At 37.0% G+C, this 15,862-nt stretch overlaps 1 protein-coding gene across 1 annotated transcript in view; it reads left to right on the forward strand.

Moving 5' to 3' along the window:
* Positions 1-15,862, forward strand: part of CYTIP (cytohesin 1 interacting protein) — a 74,666-nt gene that overhangs the window by 28,864 nt on the left and 29,940 nt on the right. The window lies entirely within an intron of this gene.

The raw sequence follows: 15,862 nt of genomic DNA on the forward strand, positions 1-15,862 counted from the left end.
TAAGGTTATGGGGCAGACATTGTGGCATAGTAGGTAAGGCTACTGCCTGTGACACCAGCATCCCATAGGGGCACCAGTTCAAGTCCCAGCTGCTCTACTTCTGATTCAGCTTCCTGGTAATGAGCCTAGGAAATCAGCAGGGTCCACTTGGGACCCTGCACCCATGTGGGAGACTCACAGGAAGCTCCTGATTCTGGCTTCGGTCTGGCCCAGCTCCAGACATTGCAGCCATTTGGGGAGTGAACCAGTGGATGGAAGATATCTTTCTCTCTCTCTCTCCTCTCTCTCTCTCTCTCCCTCTCTCTCTCTCTGCTTCTTCCTTTAGGTGCAACCCAGACTTCCAAATAAATAAATACATTTTCAAAAAAGAATGAAAGTTACTGTGTCTTGCAGGAGTGAGCCAGTTTATTTAGGTTAAAAGTTAAAATTGGGAGGTTAGGTAAGGACTGGATTGTAGATGATTTGAGAATAAAATTAGGAAATTTAAATGTCATCTAATGGTTGTGGTGGGACGGCACAATTATATGGAAATAGTAAGATTGGGGAGATTAGATTTGGGGAGACCACTTGCTGCCCATCGTGTTTTGTTAAAGATTGAACCTCAGTGTGAACTGGGAGATGCCAGTAATTGTGGCAAGAATGAGACAAAGGCCAGACATTCCAGAGGCGGAAGTGGGAGCAAGGTCCAATCAAGAAAGCCAGGTCTGAGATAAACATCAGGAGAGGCTATATTCGGCCCTATTGGGGAGGCCTGGTGAGTGCTGTTTTTCCTATCATTTAATGAATGCACATATTAAGGATTTAAGGGCGCTGAACTAGGAGACAAGATCCTAAACAACACTTCAACTCTGATGCACATGTAAAGCCTTTACTTTCTGAAATTAAGATGCTTCTTTAACCATCTCTGCTTATCCTCAATGTGGAAAATTTTCTTGAAAAGCAGTTATTAAATCAATAGCATATATTTCAATTGATGGCACCTTGTCATTAAAAAGATAAAGTAAGATATATGTTTTTACTGTATTTAGAATTTTGCTTTCATAACAAAATTATTTCATGCTCATTGCAATTATGTCAAACAACCCAGCATGCATAAATTATACTTAAAAATGAAAAACATAGCCAATATTATTCAACAAACACCTACATTGCCCAAAGTAAAGAATCTCTGGGAAATAATTCCACTGCCAGGGCATTTGGCACATTATGAATGTATTCATCACATTCTTACTGAATAGTTCTTATAAGAAACCACTCTTCTAAGTCCCAGAGGGAGACAAAATGAAACAGGAAAGGGCTCTCTCTGTCTTGGAGTAGGGTTGGGGAAGTGGAGCTCACTAGAAGACATGACAGACAGACATAATTTTAACAGGATAAAATGTGATTGATTATGAAGGAGATTCCCCAGGGAGCACTCGGGAATATCTGAGGAAGACAGAGATGCTCTTCTCTTCTCTACTGGGGAACACCAGGCAAGGCTTCATGAAAGACACAATATGTAAGCTGGGCTTGGATGAGTGCATAGGATTTCTACAGATATTAGTAAAGTTGGTGAATCAGTTAAACAAAATGCTGTGACAAAAGGTAAGATTCTAGGAAGAACCATGTGTCTTCAGGGAAAACAGCAGCCCAGAGCACTTGGAGTGCAGGCTATGACTAATCATAACAATGGTTATAGGAAATATTTGTTAAGCAATTACTGTGTGCTGAGCACCGTCATGGTTTACTTGGCGATATGTAGTATTATTGGCCACACTTTGCAGCTGACTACACTGAAGTGCAAATCACCTAAGTAACTTGCACAAGAGCATGAGTCCAAAGGTCTTATTCCTCTCATAAGAAGACACATGTAAAAACACACACACAGGGATAAGCAGCTGTGAATGAGTGCTGGGTGTAGCTCAGGAGAAGCATCATAATAATTGAAAATTATTCTGTAGATGATTTGACGGCATCTGCTGAATTTAGATCATCATCACCACCACTATGTGTTTAGTGGAACTGGACCATAAGATCCGTAGTAATGTAGTATTAATGAAGTACAGGTTGTATATCAAACTCCAGTATCCTCCAGGGAACTTTGTAACTTTTAAATTCTTATAAGATTTTGCATGTCAAAGATGTTTCCATATCCTGTGTTATTAATCCTCCGAATGATGTAGCATTTCTTTCATTGGATATATGAGGAAACATACCCCAAACTGGCACTGAACTTGCCAAGAGTCCATGACTGGCAGGTGGTAGAGTTAGGGAAGAAAACTCGTTCTTTTCATGCCTAGATTGTGGCTACTGCTTCTACTCAGTCCTCTTTTCCTCCACTGATCTTATTTCAACAATCCACTTTTCACAATCAGAGGTATAGATATAAATGCATGTGACAGTTTATGGCTTTGCTTGATAATAGAAATCAGAACACTGATACAGAAGACAATATCCTTCCTTGCAGAAAGAATGGGCTATTTTCTGACTAATACAGCACAACCAGTCAGTCAGGTGTTTGCCCAGGGAGGCAGTGGCTTCTGTACTTTTCCACTGGTAAGGAAAGAGCAGTCCTAGCTGGTTTTCTCTGGAAACTCAGTGTCAAACTTCATGGCAATCTTCCCAGGCTTTTATTTTGGGAACTAGGCCAGCTGTCCAACTGTATAAGGTTAAATCATTCATTTCACAATCTTTTTACCTCCCACCCAGCTTATTAGTAAAATAAGATGTTCATAGTGCTTGGCGAAAGAGAAAGTGTCACTTTCTGAATTCAGCACACGTTTCTGCCATATACTTGATTATAAGATGTCAATACTTTTTAAAAAATATTTATTTTTTGAAACGCAGAGACACAAAAGGAGAGAGATAAAGAGAGAGACAAACATACACACACACACACACACACGCACACAGATTCCATCTGCTGGTTCACTCCCCAAATGACCACAACAGCCTGGTTTGGGCCAGACAGAAGCTGGGAGCAATCCAGGTCTGCCACATGGGTGGCAGGGGTCAAAACTTGAGACTTACTCTCTGCCTTCCCAGGCACATTATCAGGAAGCTAAATCAGGAACGGAGCAGCTTCCTAGCACTAGCTTCCAACTGGCACTCAATATAGGATGCTGGTGTTGCAAGCTGCAGCTTAACTTGCTGCACCAAGCTTCCAGCTTGAAGACTTCAATATTTTTTATCAAAAACTCTCCACTATGTTTTGAGTCAATATCAGAGGCAAGGTGGTGCTAGATAGTCATCTGGTGTTGGGGCAGACAGCACATTCTACTTTGAATATTACCCAAATATCTCTAAATGAAAAGAAGAATAGAGAGTATGTGAAATTCCTAGGGGGTCTATAAAAATTTCCAGAAACTCAGTGGTTGGAAACCCTCACAGTTCTAGAGATTAGTGATTTGAAACCCAGGTGTCAGCAGAGCTGTGCTCCCTCTAAGATTGTGGATAGAATCCTTTATTTCCTCTTTCTATCTCTGGTGAGTGCTGTCAATCCTTAGTGTTCCTTGGTTTGCAAACTGCAAAGTTCTTCCCAAGTATATGTTTTCACATCACAGTTTTCTCTTTGTTATAGGAACATCTGTCATTTTTGTAAGGGCTCATTTTAATGACCTCATCTTTATTTCTAATTTAAGCTCCTTTTGCAGGTAGTGAGGGTAAGGACTTCAACTTCCCTTTCAGGGGAACACAATTCTTTTGGGGGAACACAATTCAACTCATAACAGATGTAACCAATAATTGGCACCCTTCTATTGTTACTTGTGTATTCTTCATATCACTTCATGAAGATTGTAAACTTTTTAGAGCTATGAAATGAATAGAAGTAGAGGAAATACTTTTTTAAAAGATTATTTATTTGAAAGTCAGAGTTACACACAGAGAGAAGGAGAAGCAGAGAGAGAGAGAGGTCTTCCATCTGCTGGTTCACTCACCAATTGGTTGCATTGATCTGTAGCCAAGAGCCAGGATCTTCTTCCGGGTCTCCCACATGGGTGCAGGGGTCCAAGGACTTGGGCCATCTTCTACTGCTTTCCCAGGCCATAGCAGAGAGCTGGATTAGAAGTGGAGCAGCTGGGACTCATACTGATGCCCTTATGGGATGCCAGCACTGCAGGTGGCAGCTTTACCATCTATGCCACAGCACCAGACCCAAGGAAATACTTTGACCCTCTTTGGTAAACCTATGATATCTGTTGGAATTATTATTTTAATTTCAGCCATACTCAAACTTTCGTTTTCAGTCTCCACCAGTTTCTTATCTCCATGAGGACAGGGGTCATATTTGGCTCATGCTTATACCCTAGTAGGATTACCACAGTTATGGAAAAGCAGTACTACAGAGTGCTTAACCTTGTCATCATGGGAAGTGGGTGATATAGATTCTAATCCTGGCTGTTCTGGGCACTAGCTATGTAATGTTAGGCAAGTATGTTAATTTTAATATCCTCATCTGGAAAAGAATGCTAAAATAATACTACTCTCATGGTTTTTACAAGATTAAACATGTTTAGAGCATTGCCTAGCTATTATTATGACTTTTTACTCAGTAAATTCTTGTGGAATAACTTGAGGATGCAGGTGGTCTAGTCCTAATTCTGTCATTAAATCTCTGTCTCTTTGGACAAGACATCTGTTTTCTGGGCCTTAGATTTTGCTCCTGCAAATTGAAGGATTTAGATAAGATGGCTCTGAGGTTCCTTTCAATCTGACAGTTTGTCAGTCAAGCTAGCACCTTATGATGATAAGAAAAAGAAAGGATGTTTTACATCTAGCTGATTCTATTCTTTATTGAGGATTCCAACAAATAGTAAGGATTTTTCAAAGATAGGCATAGTGTTATTAGTTTCTTTCCGAAACTTACTAACTTACTGTATCTGTTTGAATTATTATTTTAATAAAATAAAATCTAAGAACTATTAAGGTCTATTGTAAGTTAAGCTCTGTGCTAGGGTATGGGCACATAAAAATGACTAATATGCAATTCTTTCCTACATTATGTTTGAATCTGAAAGCAATTGAGTTTTCATATCTTTTAAAACATTGTGAGTTGGCAAGGGTAGAGACACAGTGGAGGATCCTGATTTTCTAGTAAGTTACTTGATTTCTTCTCTGTAGTCCCTTCTGTTGTACATACACACAACAGAAGGTAAAGAACATTCTGCCATTGTTTCTTACTGTTGCTCCTTTATTGATTCACTCACTGTTGTCCAAGGCAAGGCCCCTGCACACAGCAGCTCCAGAAAGTGTGCAGATTGGATGAAGACGGGGTCTCTTTGGGGAACCCTAAGACGAAAGCTCTCTAGGGAGCTGCTCCACTGGATGCAGCCTGACACCTTATCTATTCAACTGCGTTAAGCTGAGGCCTCTCGAGTAGGTACTATTTGAGCTGGTATATGAATGGAGAGAGAATAAGACTAGTAAAATACTTCTGAGAGTAGGGAGAGACAGTAGAGTGGGCAGAAGAAACAGTCTGTGCAAACGCTCTGAGGAGGAAGTGCTGTCTGTTCTTGGGACAGAAGGAAGGCCAGTGTGACCAGGGTGTGGCATGCTGTGAGGTCACAGGATCTGCCAGATCATGCAGGACCTCATGAGAAATCTAAGTAAGGAGTTTGGATTTTATTCAGAGGCCAGCTGGAAATCACCTACATTCCGTGTGGATGTTTTGTTGTTCCAAGTATCACACAAAATGTCAGTCCTCAAATATGTTGCTTGCTTTCTAAGAAGTTACTTTCTACAGCCCTGAAGCCTTTCTCAATACTGTGGCTTTGACTGCCCAACCCCATTGGGCAAGGGTTGGGTTAAGTAAAAGCTGAGCCTGATGGTGACGCAGTTTTAGTTAAGAGAAGAGGAAGGAACATTGTCATCTGTTTACTTTGAATTTTGACAAGCGTTTGGATTTTGAAATGCAACCGTGTGCTTGTGGTAGAGGAAGATGGGTAGGTAATAAATGACTTGTTGTAAATGAATTGAACAGTAGAGCACTGTTACTTCAGAAACAGTGGATTTCAATTGGACAAACCAATGCTGTTCACTTCCAGAAAAACTGATGGCCTGTGATGGTGTTTATTTTCTTCTAAGTTACTTTGTAGAGACTTCAAGAAATATTTTTGAGGCATAATTTTACTTGCTGAAAAAAATGATAAAGACGTGTGAAAGAATTACCTGAAAAGATGAAAAAGAAAGCTCACTAAGCAAAATAAAAATCTCAACCTGTCAAGCACCAAACATCTACTGGATAAACTGACAATTCTCATTAATAAGCATAAACTGAAGTTTGAGGACTTATAAAAAAGAACATATTATCATGAATAAAATTTGATTGGCTTTTAAAAGATCTTTGTGAAGAATTACTATTCTCAAAGTTGACTAAATAATATATACTTACTATAAGAGATTTAAGAGAGCATATACTTTGAAAAGTATTTAAGACAGCATGTAAGAGAGATATAAGAGCACATAAACTTTGAAAATTCTCCTCCACTGCCTCTGCTAGCTTCTCTCACAACTCCTCCAGAGGTAACCAGTAGTAATGAGTTGATTATATATTTCCAGTTTTTATGTATTTGTGTGACAGTGCATTTTTACATATTTGATTTTATTTTAAGAGAAGAGCTGAAATAAGATCATGCCAGGCACATTGTTCTTGTTTTTCTATGTTTTGTTTCTTTATGAGCATATGGAGGTTTATTTTATTCTGTTAATTAGTTCAGAATATTACACTGAAATTACCACAAATTATTTAATCACATACCAATTTGTATACACTTATGAGTTTAACATTTATTTTGCAGTTACAAACAATGCCACAAGAATTACTCTTATACTATTTTCTGCCCATGTAGGAGTACTTCTCACAGATCAATTCTTTGCTTTTTGAAATTTTAATTTATTTATATTCTATTTTATTTGAAAGGCAGAGAGAGAGAGAGAGAGAGAGAGAGAGAAATAGAGGCAGAGAACCATACACTAGTTCACTCTATAGATGTGCACAATAGCCACAGCTGGGCCAAGATGAAGCCAGGAGCCAAGAATAAAATCCAAGTCTCCCTTTTTGTGAATGTCAAGGAACTAAATACTTGCGCCATTACATTCTACTCCATAGGGTGCATATTAGCAAGAAACAAGAATCAGAAGCAGAGCCAAGTCAAACCTAGGCATCCCAATGTGGAATGTGGACATCCCAAGCAATGTCTTAGCCACTTGCCAAATATGTGCCCCTAGGTTCAATACCTAAAGGAATTACTGGTTGTGAGTTTTACATTTTGATCATGTCAAATTAATCTACTTATAAGAATTTATTTATTTTTTTTATTTGGTCCATTTGCTTGACCAAAAATCAGCATTTAATTATTTCAAATTTTACATTCCCGATCACTTCATGAGGTTGAATATCCCTTAATAAACATATTGAAGACTTATAATTCTTCTGTAATTTACCCATTCATAATATAATCATTTAAATACTTTCCTGGGGCAATCATTTGGTCTTGCAGCTAAGACACTTGCTAAGTTATCTGCTTATCAGAGTGCCTGGATTTGATCCTGGCCCTGACTTCTGACTCTAGCTTACTGCTAATAGAGAGCCTGGGATCCAGTGGTGACGGCTAAGTAATTTTTGGGTTCCTACCACCCATGTGGGAGACCTGAATTGAATTTCCAGCTCTTGGCTTGGACCTTACCCATTTTGTCCATTGCAGACGTTTGGACGAGTGAATCAATCAGTGGTTGGGCATTTTCTGTCTGTCTTTTTCTCTCTCTGTCTCTCTGCTTCTCAAATAAGTACATACTAAAAAAAATAAAGTTTTATAAGAAGTGTAATTTTAAGCAGTCTATATATTAGAGCCATTGAACACTTGTCTACAATTCACCTTTTTTCTAATGGATCTCCATTTTCTTTATAATAGGGTTTATTTTCTCCTATTGAATGGAAATAACTTGATGATATAATAAATCCTTACATATCCATAGATGTATTTTGGGATTTTCTATTCATTTGACAATAGTACATTTGTGAATTGTTTTATCGACAGCTTCTTTTGCTAACACAGCTTTAAATCATAGAATATTTTTCAATAGGTCAAGGTACTTTCCTCAATGCCCATCCTTACCTCCATTCCCTACTAATATAGTTTTCAAATTTTTCTTGGCTAGTCTTGCCAGTCTTGCATACTTTCTCTTTCAAATGAGTGTAAGATTCTGTGCCAGATTCTATAAACTTACAAGAAAAACAAACAAATTAGAACCAACCTACAAGAATTTTGATTTGCAGTACTTTGGATATTTTTAGAACATTTGAGGATAACAAACATCTTTATTAGAAGAGTTCTCTATATGGTCACATGGCATGCCTTCCTTTTGTCTGGACTTTTTAATCTTTTCATAAAATCTTAAAAATGTTTGCTTGGTTCATTCTTATTTTGTAGCTTTTTGACTATTATGGTAATGTTTACTCCATTACTACAAATTCTTTCATAATAAAATATTATTATATAGTAATTAAATAATAGACTAATTAATATGAAATAATAAGTGATGCTGTGTAAGAAATTTGTTTATTTTAGTGCACTGTCTTTTGTATTCCTTTATTTTGGAAAACTGTTTTTTGGTGGATTGTCTGGGGTCATTTTGTTATGAAACTGTACAGTCAACAAATTTTATAGTTTTGTCTCTTTCTTTACAAATTCTAATATGGAAGGATTACCACAGTGAAAACTGATGATGGCTATGTCATCCTTGTCTTCCTTCTTAAATAATCGGAACATTTACATTTCAATATGAAGGATGATAGTATCACTAGTGTACAGTCTTGATTAAATTGAGAAATTTTACTTCTATACCTTACTTAGAAGTTTTAAAAGCCAAAATGAATCTTGATAGGTTTGACATATATTGTGTTGAATTTTTTCTTTAATCCAGAAATTCAGTTATTTAATGTTTCATATCCTATTTTTGAACTGTCCTTTACTCTGGAATCCATCATATCTGGTTGAGAGGCATTATTTTTGAAACACTGATGGGTTTAATTTGCTATTTTAGTTAGGAGGTTTGTATCAGCAATAATTAATAAGAAGGGCTTAATTTCTTTTTTTGTGTGCCCTCTCTTCCTCCTTTTATTCTGCCCATACTTCTCACTTTTTACGCACACTTTAGAATCACATTAGCTAGCTTTGGATTTATTTTTTATATCTTGAAAATTTGGTATAAAACTGGCAAAAATTACTTGGACCTTATGGGTTTTAAAGGGTTATATCTTTAAATATCTTTTTAATATCTTCTAAAAATTTTAATGTGCTTGAGATTTCTATCTCATGTTAGGCACACACATACACACACAGATACACATACACATTTTATTTATAAATATTATTTTCTTTCCTAAGTGGTTAAGATCTTTCTTTTTTACTTAAATAAATTTGAATGGACTATTTTAATAAATTAACCATATATTCAAATGAAAACAGCCCACTTTATTATAGTCATTTTTATTAGGTATAGTTGATATAGTTTATTGCATATTATTATTGTAGTGAATATATATTTATATTTGAACTTTGTTGGATATATTACTAAAAGTTTTATGAACCCAGTAACTGTTAAAGAGTGACAGCAACTTATTTTTGGTAAGATAATTGTCCATAAGCAAAGGAAGTACTCATTTCTCTAAATGCTTTAATCTTTCTTAGAAAAATATCTCCATATTATAGGACAATTCTCTTAGGATGAAAATGTAGTTCAACTCAGTCCAGTCGACTTCTGTTTACTTTTGTCTTAAAAGATTAATGAAAAAGGATTGTTTAGAAAGATTTTTGGAGAAATCCAGAATTAGGGCTCCTTTAACTACTGGTTAATCTGGTTACTTTGTGTTTACACTTAAAGGGGTTTACTATTTATTCTTATGGTTTTATTTCTCCAAAGTGAAGTCACATCTCTGGAAATGGGGGGAACTCATAAGTGGTCTAACAATTAAAAAATTTAGTTTTATACTTTACATTTGTTTCAGTTTTGATAGAAATAAATCTAATCCTTATCTTACATTGAAACATGATACAATTTTTAAAATGCTATTTTATTTTATTTTTTTAAAAATGCTATTTTAAATCTTTATCATAAAATTTTTGATCACTGATTGTGTCTTGTACAACAATATGCCAGGATAGGGAGTTTGGTAGTAAGAGAGGGCAATTTACAAAGAAAAGATATTGATACATATGCCACTACCTTGGCTGTAGTGATTTTATGAGTCAAAATCTCAAATCTTATGATTTATATGTGGTTTGTCAATGTATACCTCTATAAAATTTGTTTTAAAAACACCTTGCTGGGCTCTGACATTGTTAGTGCTGGTATCCCATATAGGTGCAGGTTCAAATCCCAGCTGCGCCACTTCTTCTGCAACTCCCTTCTATTGGCCTGGGAAAGTACAAAACAGTGAAAGTGCTTGGGCCCCTGCACCTACGTAGGAAGCCTGGATGAATCTCCTAGCTCCGACTTGGTTCTGGTTCAGTCCTTGCTGTTGCGGCCATTTGGGGAATTAATCAGCAGATGGAAGCTCTCTCTCTTCTCTCCCTGTGTTTCTGTAACTCAATGTTTCAAGCAAATAAATAAATCTTAAAAAAAAAAAACTTGCTAAGAAAATATGTTTGAAGCAGCCAAAATTACGTTTATTCAGGCCTCCATGACCTATTTCTGAGTGATCCCTGTTAAACATAAGAGTGGGAATAAGAGAGGGAAGAGATGTATAATTTGGGACATGCTCAAGCTGACTTGCCCCAAATGGTAGAGTTAAAAACATACCAGGGGATTCCAATTCAATCCCATCAAGGTGGCATGTACCAATGCCATCTCACTATTCCAAGTGATCAATTTCAGTTCACAATTGATCATAATGAAAGGACTAAGAGTCAAAGGGAGCACATAAACAAGTCTAGTACCTGCTAACACTAACCGATAGAATAAATAAAGGGGAGAGTGATCCAACATGGGAATTGAGATACTCAGCAGACTCATAGAATGGCAGATGTCCTAAATAGCACTCTGGCCTCAGAATCAGCCCTAAAGGCATTCGGATCTGGCTGAAAAGCCCATGAGAGTATTTCAGGCATGGAAAGCCAAGACACTCTGGCAAAAGATCTCTGCGAGTGAGATCCCAGTGGAAAGAACAGGTCTTCAAAGAAGGAGGTACCTTTCTCTGAAGGGAGGAGAGAACCTCCACTTTGACTATGACCTTGTCTAAACAAGATAAGAATCGGAGAACTCAGAGGGCTTCCATAGCCTTGGAAACTCATGACTGGAGCATAGGGAGATTACTGATGCCATAGACAGGAGTGTCAATTGGTAAAGTCAACAACAGGCGTCACTGTGCACTTACTCCTCATGTAGGATCTCTGTCCTTAATGTGCTGTGCATTGAGATTTAATGCTATAACGAGTACTCAAACAATATATTTCACTTTGTGTTTCTATGGGGGTGCAAACTGTTGAAATCTTTACTTAATGTATACTAAACTGATCCTCTGTTAAAAAAAAAAAATTATCAACTCCCAACTTGACTCTCACTGGGATTAAACATGACAATAGGTCTGATCTGATTTCATCATCATTTAAAAAAAATCATCTATTATTTTTCACTTTATGTTTCTGTGTGGGAGCAAACTGTTGAAATCCTTACTTAATGTATACTAAGCTGATCTTCTGTATATTAAGATAATCGAAAATGAATCTTGATGTGAATAGAAGGGGAGAGGGAGTGGGAAAGGGGAGGGTTGTGGGTGGGAGGGACGGTATGTGGGGGAAGCCATTGTAATCCATAAGCTGTACTTTGGAAATTTATATTCATTAAATAAAAGTTAAAAAAAAAACAATTCCACATTAGAGCTTCAATGTAACTAGTTAAAATTTTATGTTTATTGTCATTTTATTTGAAAGGGAGACAGAGAGAGAGAGAGAGAGACAGACAGACAGACAGACAGAGAATCTTTTATGCACTGGTTCACTCCTGTAATGTCTGCAACAGTCAGAACACTGCTAGGCAGAAGCCAGGATTTGGGTCTCAATTCAAGACTCCTAAGTCAGTGTCAGGGCTCCAAATACTTGAGCCATCATCTGCTGCCTCCTATGGTATGCATTAGCAGGAAACTAGAATCAGAAGCAGAGCTGGGGCTCAAACTCAGGCACTCTGATACGGAAGGTGAGTATCTCAAGTGGTGTTTGCTGCACCAAATGCCTACCCCTGGAATGACTCTTTTTGGCAGAGGGCCTCAGAATATTGTTCTTCACACACCATGTGTAGATTTGGGGTTATTTCTTGTTAGATTTTTTTTAACCCGACTAAATCATATAATATGAAGAGGAACACAATATAAAACAATTAAAGGCAGAAGTACTGTGACTGAAGTCAAACCTGGAAATCCAAGAATCATCTCCTATTCCTTTTTTTTTTCTTCTTCCCAGGAGCTTCTCAGGAGCTCCGTACAATCTGATGAGTACAGTTTTAAAATTATTGCATAGATTTACTCTTCAAAACTCAAACAACTGAAGCACTTATAGCAAATTTTGCATATATACATGGTATAGGCAAAAGTTTTCTTTCTTTCTTTCATTTCATGTGTTTCATATATGCAGTTTTAAGAACATGATGATACTTCCCATTCTGCCTCCTTCTCTCTCACATTTCTTCTCCATCCTTTCTTATAATTCCTTGAATTTTTGCAATGACATACCTTCAATGTAGTTAATAATCACAAGTTTAAGCCTCCAATGAATAAAGAACTCAACAAACAAGAAAGTAGAAAGACCACAAAACCTACACATACCCTTATTGTTTCCTCGTGACCCATACACTCCTTTTGCCTTCAACTTGGAACAGTGTAGAGTTCCATCTCTGCTGTATGTCCACCATGCTCAGTGAACTCTTCCTACATCTGAAGGAGATAAAAAAGTAATTGGAGTTTTTAAAAAATGCCATTAACGTTGTTTCTTGTAAGAAGTGCACCAAATGGATGAGTAAAGACGTTTGCTTTTACATTTAAAAGAAATTTTGAAATTGTCCCTCTGAGTTGATCAATGAAAAGCTGACTCAGATAATCTATTTGTATCACCTAGTTAAAGTACTCATAACTAAGGCCCCAAATGATTTTAGCGACTTAATCTCTTGGATGATACTGCAATCCACTCAGAGCTTCATTATTTGATTAATCCAAGCTAAAATAGGTCAGAGAATTATTTATTGTCCTTGTATTGCATGATGGACATTATCTATTGTTAATTATTATTTATATTAGGTTTAAAGTTTTTCTTTTTGCTCTTTTAAATATGTATGTCCAGTTCCAAGCTAGTATTTGCTCTTTATCCAGACTAGGATTTCTAAGGTAAGAACTTCAGGACCTCTGGAAGTGGAACAGCCCGTATGCGATGCTGGTATCTAAGGTGGCAGCTTAACCTGCTGTGCCACAACACTGGCCTCAGAAATCCTATTTTTTAAGTTACCACTCAGTCCTCTCCAGCTCTACCTTAATGAACAGATGAATTGAACTAACAATAATCCAGAAATTTCAGTCATTGGCTCTGATGATGTTTGGCAGACATCTTGATATACTAAACCAACGGACGTCACATGCATTCTAGTCTTTAGACTTCTTAAGGGCGATGAGGACATCCTTACTGCTCTTATGGGCATGAGACATTTAAAATAGAATGAAACTCATTTCTTTTGAATCTTCATTTTCAGTTATGAAGAGTCTTCAAAAGTTCATAGAAAATCTCTATGTGGTTTCAAATTTTCTTTTTCACAAAAAATAAGCTCATTATTAATTCAATTTCCCCATAAACTTTCTAAAGTACTGTAGATTACTTAAAACAAATCCAAAAAAGTAATAGCTGATGTCATATCATGTGCTACACATGGGCTGTTATGTCTGTTCCTCTTCACAATTATTTGAGTTAGACTTGTAATAACTGAGATGTGAAGAGTGTCTGAGTCAGTTGAGACTGCCATAACAAATACCATAGCAAACACAAACTGTAGACTGGGTAGCTTGAAACAACGAAAATGTTTTTTCTCATAGTTCTGGACTCTGGGAAGCCCAAGACCAGGTGCTGGCCATTCAGTTCCTGGGGAGGGCATTCTACTTGGATTGCAGATGACTGCTTTTTTGTTGTTGTGTTTTCACATGGCAGGGAGAGATCTCTATGACTTATCCTTTTTTTATTTTATAACTAAAGCAAGTATTTATTGCATTTGATTTTTAATTTATTGAAAAAAATTGTTACATAAAATTTTTGACTGACATAAGAATTTTATATAGTTATGAAGCACTGTGTGATATTTTGGTACATGTATAATGTCCAAGCAGGGAAAGTATTTCTGTCTCCTCAGATATTTGACATTTCTTTAAAGTGAAAACATTCCAAATCTTATCTTCTAATTTTTTAAAATAGAAAATTATGTTGTCCATGAACATTATCTATAGTCACCCTACTGTGCAATACATCCCCAGAACTTTATCTCATATCTAGCTCTGACTTGGTACCTATTAATCAACCTTTCCCCATTTCTCTTCCCCTTTCTATTTCTATTTCTCCGGTAATCACCATTATACTTTTAACTTCTTTTAAAAAAATTATGTAGTTATTTATTTGAAAGGCAGAGCAACAGAGAGCAAGGGAGAGAGAGATTTTCCATCTGGTGGTTTACTCCCCATATGGCTGCGACAGTCAGGGGCAGGTCAAAGCCAGGAGCCAGAAACTGCACCAGAGTCTCCCACATGGGCTCAGGAACCCAAGCACTTGGGCCATCATCTATTTGATGTATTTTTTAGTAAGCAAAGTCTCCATCACTGCATTTTGTCTTATACATTTATCTTATCCATTTGGCTGGCTCCTTTACTTGTTACATTTAGTAGGTTCTCTTTAAGCTAAACTCACTCTAACTTTAAATACATGCATTCTGTTTTAGTAAAAAGATTGTCTAACTATTTTAAATTCTAGTATTAACTTCAAAATGATTTTAAAAGGACATTTGACTTTTTTTGTTACACGAAGTTTCTTTTCTTGACTTTGGTTTTGATTGTTCCTTTTGCTTGCATTTCCTGATCCTCCCCTGAAAGCAGTTCTCTCAAAACCACTTGTCCCCAAACTCTGCTAAAAAGAAAAATAGTGTGCTCTTGAGTACCTTGTGATGGTGACCTTGACCCGTTGGCACTTGCTGGGAAACAATCTTGAGTCACCTTGGTTTTCCTTCCTGGCCACTCCACCTCCCTTGGGACCACTTACTGAGTCTGAAAAAGTCCAGTCTAAAAGGTAGCCAGCAGTGTGCCCTAGGGTGGCTGATTTTGTCTTCCTATTATACCTTGTAAAGATGATGGATCATTTTAGTAAGGATAAAGTGGTGGAAGGACAACCAGAAGAATGCTGAGTGGCTGTAATCCAAGTAGCAGACATAACGTCTTTCTGATGAACGTTAATGAGCTGAGGTGTACTTCAGGGAGAGTACACCTCAAGGACTTTGTGAGGGAACAATGCATAACCAGCACCTGTATTTCTTGCTTGCATTCACAAGAGCCAAATGTCCACAAACTCTGACTTTTGCATAGCTCTGCTAATGTTAAGAAGGGGAGTGGATGTGAAACAAGTGGCAGAAAGTGAGGAAGTTTTTCTTTCTTCTTAAAAAACATGGCAGATGGTGTTTTGAACACAACTTGCCATAGAATATGAAAACGTAAGAGTTCTGGGTATTTGAGGGAGAAAAAAATAAGTTGATTTTTTTTTTTAAAGTTTGAAAATCAGCTTGAGGTTCTCTCAGGAGCTTACAGAAAAAAACAGTGAGAAATGGGAGTGAACTGCAAGATAGGGTTTGTGTAACAAGCACCTCAAACCACAGA

Source organism: Oryctolagus cuniculus, chromosome 3, assembly GCF_964237555.1.
Source record: "Oryctolagus cuniculus chromosome 3, mOryCun1.1, whole genome shotgun sequence".
In the NCBI taxonomy this organism is placed as follows: Eukaryota; Metazoa; Chordata; class Mammalia; order Lagomorpha; family Leporidae; genus Oryctolagus; species Oryctolagus cuniculus.